This window comes from Mustela erminea, chromosome 4, assembly GCF_009829155.1.
Source record: "Mustela erminea isolate mMusErm1 chromosome 4, mMusErm1.Pri, whole genome shotgun sequence".
NCBI lineage: Eukaryota > Metazoa > Chordata > Mammalia > Carnivora > Mustelidae > Mustela > Mustela erminea.
Genome location: NC_045617.1, coordinates 151,047,682 through 151,064,961, shown reverse-complemented (window position 1 = coordinate 151,064,961; position 17,280 = coordinate 151,047,682). Strand labels below are relative to the sequence as shown.

Sequence of the window (17,280 nt, the reverse complement as noted above, 5' to 3'; positions counted from 1 at the left end):
AGGACAATGTGACACCCCCTCAGCAGGACAGCAGTCTCTGCCTCTTGGGGGGCCACCCCTGCCCTGGCGCTCACCTGCTGGCTCCTTCTCTCCCTGCCCCCTCGGTTGCATCTCTGCCAGGCTTACCCTCCTGTGGCGCTGTCCTTGTCCCATTTCCTGCGGTCGGAACTCAGCCATGTGGGGTGCGGTGTGCGGACTGGACTCGCATGGTGGCATGGTCTGCAGTCTCCCAGAGCACCGGGGAACCATCACTCCCCCCTGGTCCCAGGGAGGGCTGAGGCTGGAGGAGGGAGCAGCAAGGGGGAACCTCATTGTACATCTTTGCCCTAGGGGACTAAACCAGGTAAGAACCTGCCCAGAATGAAGGAACGCACACCCTACTCAGGGTTTCCAAGGTTTGACTCAACTCTTGTTGGCTTTGTGGCTACAGAGTGGGAACATGTATATTTGTGTCAAAGACTTGTTGGGTGGCCAGAGGAGATGTTCATATACATTTACTCAGCAGACACACCGAGGCCCCTGCTATGTGCTGGACACTCTGCTGGGAGCTGGCGGCCCTGAGGAGGGGGAAGCAGACAGGAATCCGCCCCCGTGGGAATCACATTGTCCTGGGGGGACAGAGACGTAAAATGGAAGCAGATGGCAGGGTCCGTGGACATGCCGGAGCTGCAGCATGGGGTAGGTCGGTCAGCGCGACCATGTCAGCGGGTGACACCTGAGCCGGGACGTGAAGCAGGGGAAGGCAGCTGTCATCGCCTGTCCCCAGTGGTCCGACTGAGGGAGAGGGCCGGCGTCAAGAGCCCTGGGAGGGGGCAGCGGAGTGGGCGGGGTCTGCAGGGACCGGAGGGCTCTGGTTCCACCGAAGGCTCCGGTCCATGGTGGGGGGCCTGCTGTGGGATGCAGGCGGCAAGGAGGGGGGGCTGTGGGACGCCGGACCATGGGGAACTGAAGGCCTGCTGCCCGCCGGGCTGGCCCTGGGATGTGAGCAAAGCAGGGGCTCCAGGGAGGGAGGGTAAGATGAGGGGTGGGTTTGGTGGGGACGGAGGGCCTGTCCCACACTCCGACAGTCCGACAGTCCGTCACCCTGCAGCTCCGGGAACTGTACAGTCCCAGGGGAGCCCGGGCCCCAGCGAGCACTGATCTTGTGTTCCTGTGTGTAGCGACCGGCCATCGTCAGAGCCCCTTCGTGGATCTTCTGCCTTTCACTCACCAGTCCGGAACAGTGCACAGCCTGGTGAACAGTGCACAGCCCGGTGACAGGGAGAGGCTGGGCCTGGCCTGCTTGTCCGGGTCAGAGGCTGCAGGGGCAGAGTTGGGCGGGGATGCCAGTACTTTGTGCCTCTCCCCCACCCCGCCCCACTCCCCTCAGGGCCACCGAGGCACAAAGACAGTCGGGGGCAAGGACTGTGAGTCAGAGAAACCCAGGCAGGAACATGAAAGGAAGCTGGGCAGAGCAGGGAGCCGGTGAAGGCACAGCAGAGACTGACCTAGAAAAGCCTCCTGCGCTGGAGGGAGCTGAGAGGAGCCCGCCAGCGTCTCCGGCCCTTCCTCTGCCCCGGTGACCTGTCGCCCAAACATCACTGGCATGCTGCTGGCATCCGGCCTAACGATGAGCCGGGAGCCTCTCCCTCCGACTTCCTCCCGAGCCTGGGCGGCGCCCCCACGGCCCGCACGCGGTCCTGCCGCCCCAGCCCCGCCCCGTGAGCCGCGGCCCCCCGCGCCTCCTCCCTGCGGTCTCTGAGCACCTGCGCGCGCGCTTGAAACCCGGGCTGTGCCGCCCTGAGAGATGGGGCTGCAGAGAAGTGGACACTGTCGAGGACCCGGAGAGGACAGGGCCCACCGCGCTGGGGGGGGGGGGCTCTGGGACACCTCCGGACCTCTGGACGGGGTGGGGGGTGGGGGCAGCTAGGAGCGCGGCTGCGAGTACAGTGAGGCCTCGGGCAGGAGCAAGGACTTGGGAAAAGGTGGTGTCAGGGCGGGTTTGCAGACGGTCTAGGAATACTTGCCACAGTCTTCAAAAAGACTTTATTTACTGATTTGAGAGAGAGAGTGGGGCAGGGGCAGAGGAAGAAGCAGACTCCCCGCCGAGCAGGGCACCTGGCTCTAGAGATCCCAGGGTCCTGAGATGATGACCTGAGCCCCCCAGGTGCCCCGATACTCGTTACATTTTTTGTGCACCTTTGATTTTTCTCTCCTATGAAGTAGGAATTTTGGAGTAAGAAACTAAGGCCCAGAGAGGTGGCGGGACGTGACCCAGAGCCTGAATGTTCTGCGCTCACACCACACCTGCTGCTGCCTCTGTTGGTAACATGGGAGGTGGAAGAGAGGGTCCGTCTGTGTGCAGTTAAGGTTTTGTCCGACACACGTACATGGGGCAGTTTGGCTGTTCCTCGTGGTGTGCTGAGCACTGACCGTGTTAGGACCAGCCGAGCCTCTGACAGGGGTCACGTGAGCACAGGGACGGCACAGGGAGGGGACCCAGAGGGCGGAGGGCTCAATTCTGGGGGAGGGCAGCTTTGACTCGGGAAGTGACCCGTCTGGTCTTGAAGGAAGGAGTGACTTCTCCTGTGCATGGCAGGGCTTTGGGGAGCGTGGGAGAGTTCTGCTGGGTGGCAGACAAGGACACTGGGCATGTCATCTATGGCGGGACAGAGGACAAGGACACCGAGCATGTCATCTATGTGGGATGGGGACAGGGACACCAGGAGTGTCCTCTACTGCTGGACACGGGACAAAGACACCAGATGTGTCACCTATGTGGGACGGGGGACAAGGACACCGAGCATGCCCTCTACTGCTGGCCAGGGACAGAGACACCAAGTGTGTCACCTATGGTAGGATGGAGGACAGGGACACCAGTGTGTCCTCTACCGCTGGACAGGGGACAAGGACTCCAGACGTGTCATGTGGGATGGGGGACGGGGCACCAAGCATGTCCTCTACCACTGGCTGGGGGACAGGGACCCTGAGTGTGTCATCTATGCCGGGATGGGGGACACTGAACCTGTCACCTGCTGAGAAGTGTTCCCCGTGTTTCCCCATTGTGTTGGAGTGGTAGGCACTGGAGTGAAGCAAACGTGGAGCGTTCCCAGGTGCCAGGTGCCAGGCAAATGCTCTTACAGACAGTATGGAATTTAGTTCCCGTAGCAGTTTCAAAGAACAAAGAAAAAAAAAAAAAGCGAAGAAGACCTATTTGGGTTGACATGAAAAATCTCTGAGCCCAATTTTTTTTTTAAAGATTATTTATTTATTTATTTGACAGAGATCACAAGTAGGCAGAGAGGCAGAAAGAGGAGGAAGCAGGCTCCCTGCTGAGCAGAGAGCCCCATGCAGGACTGGATCCCAGGACCCCAAGATCATGACCCGAGCCTAAGGCAGAGGTCCAACCCACTGAGCCACCCAGGCTCAGCCACCCATCTGAGACCTATGTTTAAAAGAAGAAGCAATTGCAGAATTATTTTGTGCTGTGAGTTCTGATCCACATTCAAGAAACCCACACACAGTGAGGGTTTCGTCTGAGGAAAAAGGAGCAAGGTGTGTCTGCAGAGTGACAGGCCGCTGGGCAGCCTGGGGACTCAGCCGTCGGGAGTCCCAGGTGCGGGGGGGACGGTGGTGGAGCCCTGCCTGGGGACCCCGGTTGTGCTGGGGGCGGCAGGGTCCTGCCTGGGGCTGGAGCTGGGGGATCCCAGGTGTGGTGGGATCCCGGGGGTCCTCCCTGGGGCTGGCCGTTCTTAGGACTTCAAGCCAACCCTGCTGGGGGGGGGGGGCAGCGAGGCTCAGAGAGCTTGTAAGTGGGAAGAGACACTCTCTGCCTGAACTGGTTCCACAGGTGGTCCCGGCTGCAGGGGTGGGAGGGGCAGGAGGCAGAGGGAGCCCACGGCCCCGTCCTAGATAAGGAGAGGAGGAGGGGTCCATGTGGGCACCTGGTCTGCGGAGGGAGTGGGCAGCTGGCGGGGAAGAAGAGAACTCAGAGCCGCGGTTATTTTCCAGGATTGCCGTCGGTTCTACACACGCGCTCGTAGAAAGGCAGTGAGGCAGGTTGAGGAGAAGCACGCGCAGCTCCAGCCCGGCCTCCGCCTCTTCTTCGAAGACTTGCCAGTGGTGTTGGCCTCCGTCGCAAACATTACCACTACTGCGCACTCGCACCCTTCGGCCCGCCTGCTGGTCAGCTTTGTTTGGTAGCCACAGACCCCCTCACCAGCCCCCTCATGTCACAGCGGTTTCGCAAACACGTACACATTCCCATTTGCACACATGTAGTTGCGCGTGTGCATAAAGAGCTGTGTGAACACGCACAGATGTCCTGGGGGGGCCGTCAGATTAGGGCTCGGGGACGTTCATTCTACCTGTCCTCTTTACATTCCTCACCAGCGGATGCACGTGCTAGTCACTCAGCAGCAAACAAACAAAAACAGAGAGCTCCCCTGCGGGACCACAGTGAGAGGTAATGACCACCACCCACGCTTGACAGATGCCCAGCCTGAAGCCCAGAGACATAAGTAACTGGTCTGAGGTCTGCAGGTGAGCCCAGCAGGCAGAACCCAGACAAGCAGACAGGGAGACGGGCAGGGAGGACGGCGCTGGGGGTGGGGCTGGGGTGAGAAACTGCGGTGGGGGGGAAGCCGCCTCTGGCAGCGGGACTGTGCAGTCCGAGGGTGGGAAGACGGATTTGGAGGCAGGGGCAGGGGCCGTGGGTGCAGGAGGGCACTCAAGGACAGACAGAAGCACGGGGCTGAGGAGGAAAGGTCATGGCCCCATGTCCTTAGAAAGCATCCCCGGGGAATTCAGGTGCCAGGGATCTGCGGTGAGTCACTGGATCCCAGAAACTGATGGCAGGGGTGAGGTCATCACCCCAAAAGGCAGGGAGCAGAGACAACAAGGCCCTTGGGGTCCAGGGAGCTGAACCTGTCCAGTCAGAGGTCACTGTCACAAAGCCAACAAAGAATTCGTATCTAATAGGTTTTCCTCGGGGGCTCAAATGAGTAGCTCTGGAGTCCCTGGGAGGCTGTGATACCGGGGAGGGTGACAAACAGAAACAGCCCGGCCAGGACCGCAGGCCAGAAGCCCAGAGGGAGGGCTTGCGGCCGAGGCCACCCAAGGCAGCTTCCCCACTGCCCAGGGTCACCGCCCCTGCCGTGACTGAGGGGGTGGTGACCACGAGGGCTGAAAGCGCCAGGGAGACCCGGGACTGTACGGCTGCTGGGGGTTGGGCACCGGGAGGTTAAGGTTAACCTGAGAGTTGCTCTATTGGAGAAGGAGTTTACACGGAACTGGTTTGTACGCAGACACACGCCTCAACCCCTTATTCATCCTTTTCCCAGCTCCCCCCACCCCCAGAACGGAAGAGCAGCCTCTGCCGACCAGAAGCTGGTCTGACAAAGCCTAGCCACGCCCAAACCCTGTAACCCCGCCAGGGACCTTCCTCTTACTGTCAAGGTCCCACCGGCCGGACTAAGAACTGAATCGACAGGAGACAGATTAACAGGAGAAAACCAAATGTAACAGCTAAGGCATGGGGGCTCCGTGCAGCCCTGGAAATCCCAAAGGCAATGAGACCACAGGGGGCTTATAGCACCACGGAGAGGGGAGGGTCTGAGGCTGCAAAGGGGAAGAGGGCCTCTGGCAGGAAGGTGAGAGGAGGTGTTTTGAAAACAAAGGTGGCCCATTAAGCAGGTGCGTTTCTTAGGTCAAGGGGAGCCTCTGTGAACAGCTTTCTTCCAGGCACAGCCTTTCCTTTCCAACGGAAATTTAGGCAGGGAGGACCTGGAAGACAATTTTTCCTGCATCTGCTGCATTTTGATTACTTTTAACTCAAAATAAAGCTCCCTGTCTTGGGGCTAGCCCTGAACTGATTTTTTGCGGCTCTCTTGCACCATTCCCTGCGGTGCCCACTCGCTCTTGCTGCCGGGCCTGTACTGTTCTTGTCTTCCTTCAGACCCGCTGGACCCACGCTGAGGCCCTGGACCCAGGCTGTGTGGGCACAGATGGCACCAAGGCCGGGGAGCCGGCAGGAGGCCCGGAACCAGTTGTGGATTCATCCAACAAATATTTATTGGCCACGCACACACGCCAGCCTGTCGCAGGTGCCAAGGACAATTGGCAAATGAAGTGGGATCCCTGATTTTTGGGGAAGCTGTCCGTTGGGGACCAGAGTGGGAAGACACATAAAACAGGTGGTTGTGAGTCACGGAAGTACATGGTGGTTGAGGCCTGGCCTGGGGGCAGCTCACGAGGATGCTCAGGAACACTGGTAGGATGTCTGGAGTGGGGGCAGTCCCATGAGAAGGGACCAGAGCTGGCTGGGGAGAGCGCACAGCATGGGGAGAGGGGCCCGGCTCACAGCCTTGGATCTTCCGGGAGAAAAAACAGGAAGCTGGCTGGGGGAGGGGTTGGGCTGGGGCACCTGCAGAGGCCCTCGGAGTCTTTACACTTCAGCCAAAAGGAGCCCGGAGCATCTATCTGTCCAAAGACCCTGGCCGATGACCTTCTTTTTATTCTTCTTGTTGTTGACAACATTTGCTGTTTATTGGAAAAAGCTTGAACATTTTATTTTTTTTTAATATTTTATTTATTTATTTGACAGACAGAGATCACAGGTAGGCAGAGAGGCAGGCAGAGAGAGAGGAGGAAGCAGGCTCCCTGCTGAGCAGAGAGCTTGACATGGGGCTCAATCCATGACCTGAGCCGAAGGCAGAGGCTTAACCTACTGAGCCACCCAGGCGCCCCTTGAACATTTTATTTTTAAAAATTTTTTAGAATGTTTAGTTAGCCGACATATAGTACATTCGTTTTTGATGTGGTGCAGATTATCTTTTAAAAGATCATTGGAGGGGCGCCTGGGTGGCTCAGTGGGTTAAGCCGCTGCCTTTGGCTCATGTCATGATCTCAGGGTCCTGGGATCGAGTCCCGCATCGGGCTCTCTGCTCTGCGGGGAGACTGCTTCCTTCTCTCTCTCTCTCTGCCTGCCTCTCTGCCTACTTGTGATTTCTGTCTGTCAAATAAATAAATAAAATCTTTAAAAAAAAAAAGAGGTTTAAAACAACGTTTGTCTGCAGCTCACTTTAGAATGAGTAAAATCACAAGATGGACTGATGGATGGAGACATGGAAAAACAGGGACAGCTGACAGGGCCGTTCTAATCCAGTGGTGATGGGTCTGTGTGTGGTCTCCAGAAAGCCCTTTGATCTCTCTGTCAGAAGATGTGGGGGACGGTGTGACCTTGGCTTGACTCACAGAGGAGGGACTGGGCCTGGGGTGAGGCTGGTACAGATGAGGGCAGAGGGCCTGCTCCAGGCAATGGTGGGATGGTGGCCTGGGCCAGGTGTCTAGAGGGTGGGTGGGGGGCAGTGTGGAACCCTGCGGCAGGCACCCCCCTCCCAGCTTGGAGCCCCAGGACAAGACCCAGACAGGGGAGTACAATGGCCCAGATCTGGGGGTGGGGTGGGGCACAAGAGGACCAGATGAACTTGAACCGTCATCAGGAACATGCCTTGCCACACCCCCTCCTCAGCCCTGAATGATGGGGAAAGGGGCTCAGCACTTGGTCCCTTCCTCACACTTACCCCAGTTTTCTCGGGGCTTCCCCAAGCCTGGGGAGCTCTTGCTCACTCTCCCTCCCCGGAGAGGGCCCTTCAGCCCCCGGGTGCTGGGTGGACCCCCAGGATGCTGCTTCCTCTTCCAGTGTTTGAAGACCGTGCCTGCCCTCCCTCTAGTGCCCTCATACGGGCCTCCACCCCTGGCTCCTCCTGGGGAAGGCATCCTCTGTCCTGTCCCCATGCTTCGTCACCCCCCATCTCAGCCTCCTACAGATCTTGGCTTTGGCCCTCTTTCCAAGGCCATCATCTCCCTCCTGTTCATAGGACACTTCCCAGAGGGTGGCAGGAGGAGTCACAGACCGGATCGTGTGTGCTGGAAAGCTGTGCGGAGGTCCTGACTTCCGGCGCCTCCGACTGTGTCCCCGTTTGGCAGTAGGGCCTTCCCGAGCAAGGGCTCCGGGGGACTGGACACGAGTGCAGTGCAGCTGGGCTCTGGAGAAGAGACAACCCTGGACACACGGACACAGGAGCAGGCCCTCTGAAGCTGCAGGTGTAGACCGCTGGGGCGCATGCGTGGGGAGAAGCCCCCGAACTACCAGCAAGCACCAGCAAGCAGAGGACGCAAGGGAGGGTCTGCTGCCAGGCCCTCCGGGGGGCGCGTGGAGCGCCAGGGCTTGCGAGAGTGGCTGCCGGGGTTCGAGGTGGATGCAGCGCCGTGGAAGCAGGGACTGTCCCTTACAGCCGTTCTGTCATGCATTGTAGGGGGATCTCCTGTCTTCAAGACGGCATTGGTGTCCTATCTGGGATGTGGAATTGAGGAAACTGTGTAGGAGAGGGCCGAGGTCTGTCCACAGGTTGTTAGCAGGAACTACCCTGGACCCAGGAGGGACATCCAGGCCTTGGTCCCCCTGACCCGCTGACCTCCTGGCCATCCTCTGCGGGTTGGCCGGGACCCTCTACAGCTCCGTCAGCTTCCGAAAAGCAACCTAGCGGCGGGGGCTCAGGGATGTCTGAGGGAATGGTCAGAGCTCCGGGCCCACCCGGTGGAAGACCCTCCCCTCCCTCAGACTGAAACCCTCCCCCTCAGCCTAGAGCTCCGGACGGCGGTGGGAAGTGAACCGCGGCAGTCAATCCTGCTTCTGTCTCCGGCTGCGCACAGTGCGGTCAGTGCGGTCAGTGCGGACGCCCGCAACGTCTTTGGGCAACGTCTTTGGGAGTGTGCACCCTCCCGACAGGAACACCCAGGAAGCCTGCTTGGGGGAGGCGTCCTGGAGGAGATGGGCTGAAGCTGGTCCACAAAATTTGAGTGAGATTTCCAAGACATCAGTCCTTTGCGGGAAAGAGACACTGGGGGTTGGCTTCAGTTTAGTCAATGAGTCAACCACCCCGTTCTAGAGTCTGCGCCAAGTGTCAGGGGTTAGGACGGGGGAGACCGTCCAGGATAGCCTGGGTCGGTGAAACAGCAAGGTCAACAAGAGGGGCACGATTCTGAATGAGCGTGCACAGGGGTGCGTGTCCCCAGTCCTCACCTATGTCCCTATGGGCAGGAGAGGGCGCTGACGTCATGGGCGCGGCCTGGCGCGCGGCGAGGGGAGCCTGCCCAGCCGACCGGCTCCGGGGTCTGCGCGCGCTCCGGCGGCTCTGCACGCAGGTCCCACCGCCGCCGGGACCCACTACCTCCGCGGGAGCCCCACCCCTACCCCCGGCCCCCCCACCTCCGTGGGCCTCCCCAACCCTGCAGGACACCCACCTTCGCGGGACCCCCGCCCCACCTCCGCGGAGCACCACCTACCTCTGCAGGACCCCCCACGGCCGCCGCCTACCAACCGCGGGCCACCGCACCCCCGCCCCCGCGGACCTGCTGCCCAGGAGGGCTCCACCTAGGCGCGCAGCCGGCCGGCGCCTCCCCGGGGCGGCGCGGGGCGGCTCGACAAATGGAGATTTTTGCTGTGGGTGGCGGTGAGGGTTCCTGGGGAAGATGCGTCCGGACCTGAGATTGATTTCGGTTTCTGAGTATGAGGAAGTAGAAGGAGCAGACGGGTTTGTTTTTGAATGGGGAACGACAGGCACCCCCACTCCGGGTTGAACCGGTCTCAGGTGAGACTCGGAATCCTTCCAGCACCTTTCAGCCCCTGCGGGAGAATGTCCGGGTTTGGAGTCGGGTTCACTTCCAAATATTGACCACACTTGGAGAATGTTTTCACTTTTTTAAACGTGTCAACTGTTTTCTTAAGCAAAATGACAAACAATTCTATGGTGAACTCTCCTACATCCAATACCCCCTTCAGCGGTGATCATGGACTCAAGACTTTTTTTTTTTTTTTTTACGATTTTATTTATTTATTTGACAGACAGAGATCACAAGCAGGCAGAGAGGCAGGCAGAGAGAGAGAGAGAGAGAGGGAAGCAGGCGTCCTGCGGAGCAGAGAGCCCGATGCGGGACTCGATCCCAGGACCCTGAGATCATGACCCGAGCCGAAGGCAGCAGCCCAAACCACTGAGCCACCCAGGCGCCCCCCCCCCTTTTTTTTTTTAAGATTTTATTTATTTATTTGAGAGAGAAGGAGCACGAGAGGAGGGAGGATGCGAGGGAGAGGCGAGCTCCCCCGCGAGCAGCTCCCCGGGTGGGACTCGGTCCCAGGGCTCCAAGATCATGACCTTAGCTGAACGCAGTCGTTAAACCAAGTCGTTAAGCCACCCAGGGACCCACCAATGTTGTTTTTTATTACCAAGATGATAAATGAAAAAAACGTTTTATTTGCAATTCTCTTTCAATATATCTCACTAATTCTAATTATTTGTTTTTGAAGATTTTATTCATTTGAGAGATTGAGAGAGCATGAGCAGGGGGAGGGGCGGTGGGATTGGGGAAAGGCAGAGGGGAGGGACTAGCAGACTTCCTGCTGAGGAGGGCAGTCCCAGGACCCTGATATCAAGACTTGAACTGAAGCCAGGCCCTTAACCCTCCCAGCCGCCCAGGCACCCCTACTGCATTTTATTTTTTTATTTTATTTTTTTCCCCTACTGCATTTTAAAGTCACTTTTAAGTAATGCCTCTCTGGGTGTTTAAGTTACCAGTTACATACATACACAGGTTCGATTTGTCTTGTTTCATTTTACTTTGTAATGATGTAAAACATTACGTGTTTCCAAACTCAAAGCTACAAGACAGGGTGCACACAAAAAAGACCAATTTCCGTCTCTTCCCCCTGGTTTTCCTCTCCCCATAGGTCACTGTTTTTGTTAGCCTTTTGTTTATACTTCCGCTTATAAAACTGTAAGTAAGCAAACAAATATGTATTTTACATTTCTCTGAGGTGTCTGTTCCCACCTCGTTGTCCCCCCCCCCCCTTTTAAGTTAATAGATCCTGGAGGACATCCTATACTCCTCATCTGCAAAATGGGGGCGAGGGGCAGACCTGGCTGAGTCTTTTGGAGAACTACTGTCCAAGGGAAGGTTTTTCAGATCCTCAGGAAGGATGAGATCCAGATGGGCCAAGGCTACATCCAGTGCCCGCTGGGGGCCTGGGGAAAGGAGGTGGCGGAGGAGGGAGGAGAATGGGGTGGCCCCCTGCTGCTGTCCCTCCTCTGTGTCTGCGCGGCCACAGGACGCAGCTAGGTCCTTCCCGATGCAGTGTTTCCATCACAGCCTGCTCGCTCTGTGTCCAGTCTGGTCTGTCCTATCGCACATTGTGCGGCAATGAACAGCCGTGTGCGGAGTCTGTTCCCGTGTTTCGGGCGTCCTGGCGGACACAGGCGTGGTGGGGAGAAGGAGACCGGAAGCAAGAAAGAAGGGACATTTAGGGCGGGGTCAGAGACTTCGCGCCTGGCCTAGGTGGGACTTAGAGGTAACATTTTTCAAGGGGTCCTGGACGCCTCGCTTCAACGATGCCAGGGTCAGCACAACCCAAAGTGAGGGGACAACGGGGCAGGGCGGAGGCAGAGAGGAAGGCAAAGGAACAGTTCCAGGTCAGGACCGTCCGAGCGACGTGAAACAGGCACCTGCAAAGGGCAGGAGGCGTGGACGTTGTGGCGGCGGTTGCTAGTGGGGGTCGTGGAAGGCCGCATCCCGCACTCGGGATCCTCGACGACGCACCAGGGCACACCCCCGAGCGCGGTCCTGGCGGGCGCCCAGCCCGCGGCCCGCCGGGCTCCTCGCCCACACTCAGCTCGAGGCCACGCCCGCCAGCCAGGTCCCGCCCCAGGCCCCGCGGAGCTCCGCCTCCCAGGCGTGGAGCCCGCGGAGAGGCTTAGGGCACCCCCGCGCGCCATACCGCCCCGCGCACGCGCTGGATCCGTGGGTGCGTCCGAGCCTCCAAGAGGAGGGGCGTCCAGAGCTAATGTCTTCAGACCCGGGAAAATGACGAGGTCCGGGTGGGCCGAGGCCCCTTCCAGAGTCCTGGGGGCTGCGGGAAGGTGAGGAGGAAGGGGAAGCCCCGGGTCAGGCTGTCCAGCCCCCTACCTCCCATCTCCACGCCGGATGCTGCCGGGCCGAGGCTTTCTCTTTCCAGCCACGCCCTCCTTGTCCCCAGAGATGTCCTAGCCTCCTTGTAATTGAGCCCTAATCTCACCACGTGCTGCTGTGTGGGTGCAGAGCGGGAGCGCCTCACGGGTGAAGGGGTCCCCTCTTCCTTCCCCCTCTCCTGGGGTCCCTGATTCTCACATCTAAAGCAAGATTCGGGGCGGACGTAAGAGGTGTCGAGGCTCAGACTTGCTGAACGCGGGTAGTTTTCCAGCGGAGCCCCGCAAAGACAGGGATGCGTGGACTGTTATTTGCGTTGGAGTCCTAGTCTGCCCCCACTAGAGGGGCCGTGCCCCGACCCGACGGCAGCGGTGGTTGCAGGCTCTGCTGGACACTTAGGACTGGGGCCTCGCTGTCTCCGGGTTATGGCACACCCCCTCACTCTGCGGCTGGTGGGGGGCTGGGGGAGCTGGAGGAGGAGGGTGTGAGGAAGCCGCCTGGTCGGGTTAGGGATGGGCTAGGCCAGGGTTTACTCATCTCGGGCCCCCTGGCCGGGCGAAAGTGCTGCCTCGGCTAATAGCGAAAAAGGAAAGAGTGGGACACGGAGGCCGCGGCTCTCAGGGCGCACTTTACCCACGAGCGCGCACCGCCGCCGGGTCCGGAGCCGAGTATGGGGCGGAGCGCTGGGCGCCCCCGCTCCTCCTTCCCGGCGGTGCCCGGGCACACCCGCGTCCCTTCTGCGAGTCTTCACGGCCCCCGCCCCGCGACGCCGCGCTCATTGGTTCACACGCCGCCCCCGCTCCCCCGGCGCGCTGCACCCCTCCGCCCGTCCCCCCCGACGCGCTGCACCCCTCCGCCCCCCCCCCCCCACGGGCCGCACCCGTCCACCAGCCCCCCTGCCCCTCTACGCGCTGTTCTCCTCGGCGGGTTCCCCCTCCGCCAGGCCTGCGCTCTCAGAGCTGCTGGGCTTAGGGAAACCTTCCCTAGGGGCAACGCTGGAGGGTGGTTTTCCCAGCCCGGGAGGCCCGCAGTAGGAGGGCACCCGGGAGCTGACAGGCGGGGCTTGGTGACGCAGGTGTAGTCGTTCTGCATCTTTGGGGGAGGGCAGGAGACAGAAGCAAAGCCACGGAAATCCCGCCAGAAAGCGCGCTGAGCGCGGGACGGAGCGGGAGGGGTGGAGGCTAGACTGAACGGGGTGGGGGCGCAGCCCGGGGGCGGGCGCGGAACTGCGCGCGGAGGAAGAGCAGCGGGGGCGGGCGCGAGGCCGCATCCCCTCCGCATCTGTGCGGGTCTGAGTACCGCGTGCAGACGGTGCCGCCCGTCCCTGCCTCCTGCCACCCCCAGGCCCTCCGCGGCCTCTCAGTTCACCCCTGGGCCGGTCCACCGAGAAGCGGAAGCGGAGCTCATTTCCCGGAAGACAGGCCCCAGGACCCAGCGGAGCGGCCGGCCCCGCGCGCCGTCGGGCTGCACCCTGCGCCGTCGGGCTGCACCCTGCGCCGTCGGGCTGCACCCTGCGGCCTGCCTCGCGCCCTGTCCGGGGCCTCACGCCCCAGGCTGCCCAGGAGCACCCCTTCCCCCGCCCGCTGCAGAGATGCCCCTCCCGCAGGCCTCCCGCGGGAAGGCTCCGCGGACAGCGGCAGACAGCTGTTCCTGCCGCCCGGGGCGTGGTGGGTGCCTTAACCTGCGGCTTCTGCTTATCAAGGCGACAAGGGGTCCAGGAGTGTTCTCTCCCCAGGTGTTGCCTCTCCGAGAAGAACAAACGCTAAAAGGAACAGAACTGATCGAGAGTTGGGCCCATAACCGACTGAGCCCCCCAGGCACTCCCAGAATTCACCTTTTAGACAGGTTTTTCTTGACTAGCTTGGTGATTTTAAAAAATAATGGCAATGTAAATGCCTTTGGAGACCGTGGCTACCGTCCCCTCTGCTCCCTGTTACCTCTTGTCTGCCCAGCCCCTGGAGGCGCTGCACCTTTTCCTCCCCCAGCTTTACTGAGAGATAATGAACGTGGAACATCGCGAAGGTTTATGGCGCACAACATGATGATTTGATGCGCCTACGTGTTGTGAGATGTCTACTACAGTGAGATCAGTAAACACATCCTTCACCCCACGTAATTACCATTTTGCTGTTGTTTTGGTAAGGACACCAGCCATCTACCCGTGCAGTCACTTCCAAGTACAGGGTCGGTGTTGTTAACTGTAGTCCCCATGCGCACAGATCCGTGCTCTAACGGGAAGCATGTGCCTTCTGACCAGCAGGTCCCCACTTCTCCCAGCCGGCTGACCACTGCCTGCGTCTCCGTGCGTGCCATGTCGTTAGCTCCCACAGAGACAGGGAGCACACGATGTCTGTCCTCACCTGGAACTGGCTCAGCGCCATGCCCTCAAGACCAGCCTTGCTGCGGCAGATGGCAGGGTTTCCTTCCCTCAGATGGCTGAAGGGCATTCATGGACTCACACACACGTAAATACCGTTTCCTTTGTCTGGATTCTACGCATCGTGCCGTGCTCGCCATCGCAAGTACGGTCACCGTCTGTCACCGCACCGTTGTGACATCAGTCCTCACGGTGCTCCCTGTGCTGGACTTTCCGTCCCGGTGACGTCCGTACTGTAACCCCGGAGGTCTGTGCCTCCCCAGCCCCTTCTCTGTTGCCCCCACCCTGCACCTCCCTCCTCATGCCAAATGCTGGTTTGTTCTCCGCATTTATGAGTATGCTTCTGTTTCTTTGTGTGTTTGGTTTTTTTCTACCACATGTACGTGAAATCCTTTCTCTGACTTACTTCAGTTAGCGTGATACCTCTAGGTTCTTCCCTGTTGTGGCAAGTGGCAAGGTCTCCTTTTTCGTGGCTGAGGAATGTTCCATTGTGTGTGTGTACTGCCTTGATGGGTACGTGCATTTGTGAACAGACGGACGCGTGGGCTGGTCCCTCTCTGGGCTGTCGCATGTAGTGCTGCCATAAACACAGGACCGCATCTGTCCCTTCAAATGAACGTTTTCATTGGCTTTGGGGAAATACTCAGCAATAGAATTATTGGATTGTACGGTAGTTCTACTTTTGACTTTGTGAGGAACCCCCATAGTTCTTTCCACACTGGCCGCACCCACTGACATTCCCACCGACGCGGGAGTCTTCCGCAGGTGGCACTGACCCCTGGGTCTTGTCCACCCAGTAAGCCACGCTGTGCCTCTTGATCGAATAATTTGATCCGTTTCCATGTAAAGTAATTGTTGATAGGTGAGGACTTAGTGTTCCCGTCTTGTTCATTGTTTTCCGGATGTTCGGTAGCTCCCTTTCCCTGCGTTGTTCCCTCCCTTTGTGAACTGGTGATTTTCCATGGCGCCAGGCTCTGATTCCTTTCCCTCTACGGCGTGCGCATCTACGAGAGGTGACAAGCCTTGTGTCACTTGAGGCTTTCTTGAAGCATCTGATAGGTGTGACAGTGTGCTTCAAAGTGGTAACAACTTACTTTTGATCACGTACAGAAGACTACCCTTTACTGCCCCTTTTATGCTTTTTGATGTCACAATTTACATTTTTTCTATTGAGCATCCATGATCAAGTTATTGTAGTTATGGTTATTGTTAATACTTTTGTCCTTTAACCTTTACGCGAGTGTTAAGTAGTTGCATACAGTGTTCTGAGTCGGACTCTATGCCTGGCTTTACCAGTGTGCTATTTTCCTAGGTTTTCATTTTACGAATTAGTGGTCTTTCATCTCAGCTTAAAGACCACGTTTCAGCGTTTCTTATAAGGCGGGTCCAGGGTGGGAAGTCTTCCTGTGCCCTTCATGTCTGCCCTGGGGGGCAGAACCCGAGCTGGAAAACCATGGATTTGTGTTTGTTCATATGGCTTGGTCTCAGCACAATAATGAGCATGACATCATTCACACACCCTTTTTTTTAAAAGACTTTATCTATTTGACAGAGAGAGAGATCATAAGCAGGCACGGAGAGAGGGGGAAGCAGGCTCTCCGCTGAGCAGAAAGCCCAATGCCGGGCTCGATCCCAGGACTCTGAGATTGTGACCTGAGTTGAAGGCAGAGGCTTTAACCCACTGAGCCCCCCCAGGCACCCCTCATTTATGCACATTTAGAAACACAGCAAATACTCCATAGGGTTCATGGCCCCATATATATGTGATGGAAGCACAAACACAAGGCCTGGGGCACACACTAGGCATGTGACTGCATTTGTTCTGGGAGGGACAGGGAAAGGTGTAGAGCCTCCAGTACATCTCTAACATCTAATTTTATTTGACAAAAACCTGAGGCAAATATGGCGAAATGTTCACATCTGTTAATTCTGGGCTGCGGTTACAAGGATGCTTATTATGTGATTTTCTATTCTTTTCCATATTAACATTTTCAAAATAAAACAGTTCAGTTAAAAAGGGAAAAATATTAAAAAATGAATAAAGGATAAAAGTAAATTCAAAGTAATTCTTAAATTCTGAAATTAAAAAGTTCAAACTCCCTAGAACTCAGGAAAATACAAATAAGGAGATACAAACACAATAATGAGGTAAAGCTTTGTACTTGCCAGATTGGTGGTTTTTTTTTTTTTTTAAGTAAAAGCTGATAAGGATGGGGACAAATCAGACCCTTAACACGTTGCTGGTAGGAGTGTGAATGGTCGCAGTCTTCGGTCAGAAGGTGTCAAGGGAATGATGTAAGCGGTGAGCGAGTGGTGGCCAGGAAGCACATTGAGAAAAGCAGAATGTTTCCAGACTCGGGATAGGACTGTGGAATGGCAGTTAGGTAAAGGGAGGCCTGCACAGAGGAATCCTGTCCCTGGTTCCCCGAGGAGAGACAGATTTTGCTTCATTAGAAACAGGAATTAGAGAGACACCTGGGTGGCTCAGTCGGTTGAACTGCTGCCTTCGGCTTGGGTCATGATCCCAGAGTCCTGGGATCGAGTCCCGCATGGGGCTCCTTGCTGGGCAGGGAGTCTGCTTCTCCGCCCGCTCTGCCCGCTTGTGCGCATGCACTGGCTCTCTCTGACAAATAAAATCTTTTAAAAAACAAGAATTAGAAACTGAAATAAAAACAGCTCTGTTTGAACTACCTTGGTGGCTGAAATGTGTGCGGAGTTCGTGGACTGGGTGAGGTTCTCATCTGACCCTAACCACAGGGACTGCAGTCGAAAGTCCTCTGCAGAATCCAACACATGCAAACCAAGACCGGTGAAAAGCAACCGTAAAAGTCAACGCATGGGCTCATAAAGTCCGTTCATAAGTAACAGTTAGTGCAATATAACAGGGACCGAACTGCTCAAAACCA

General features: G+C 57.7%; 1 long non-coding RNA gene across 1 annotated transcript; it reads right to left on the bottom strand.

Annotated features, from left to right (window-relative positions):
- Positions 1-10,630: 10,630 nt before the first annotated feature.
- Positions 10,631-13,183, bottom strand: LOC116589275. The gene is made up of 2 exons (XR_004285278.1): positions 12,878-13,183; positions 10,631-12,457 (listed from the first exon to the last, which is right to left on the bottom strand). It is a non-coding gene; the product is annotated as an uncharacterized LOC116589275 (long non-coding RNA).
- Positions 13,184-17,280: the final 4,097 nt, after the last annotated feature.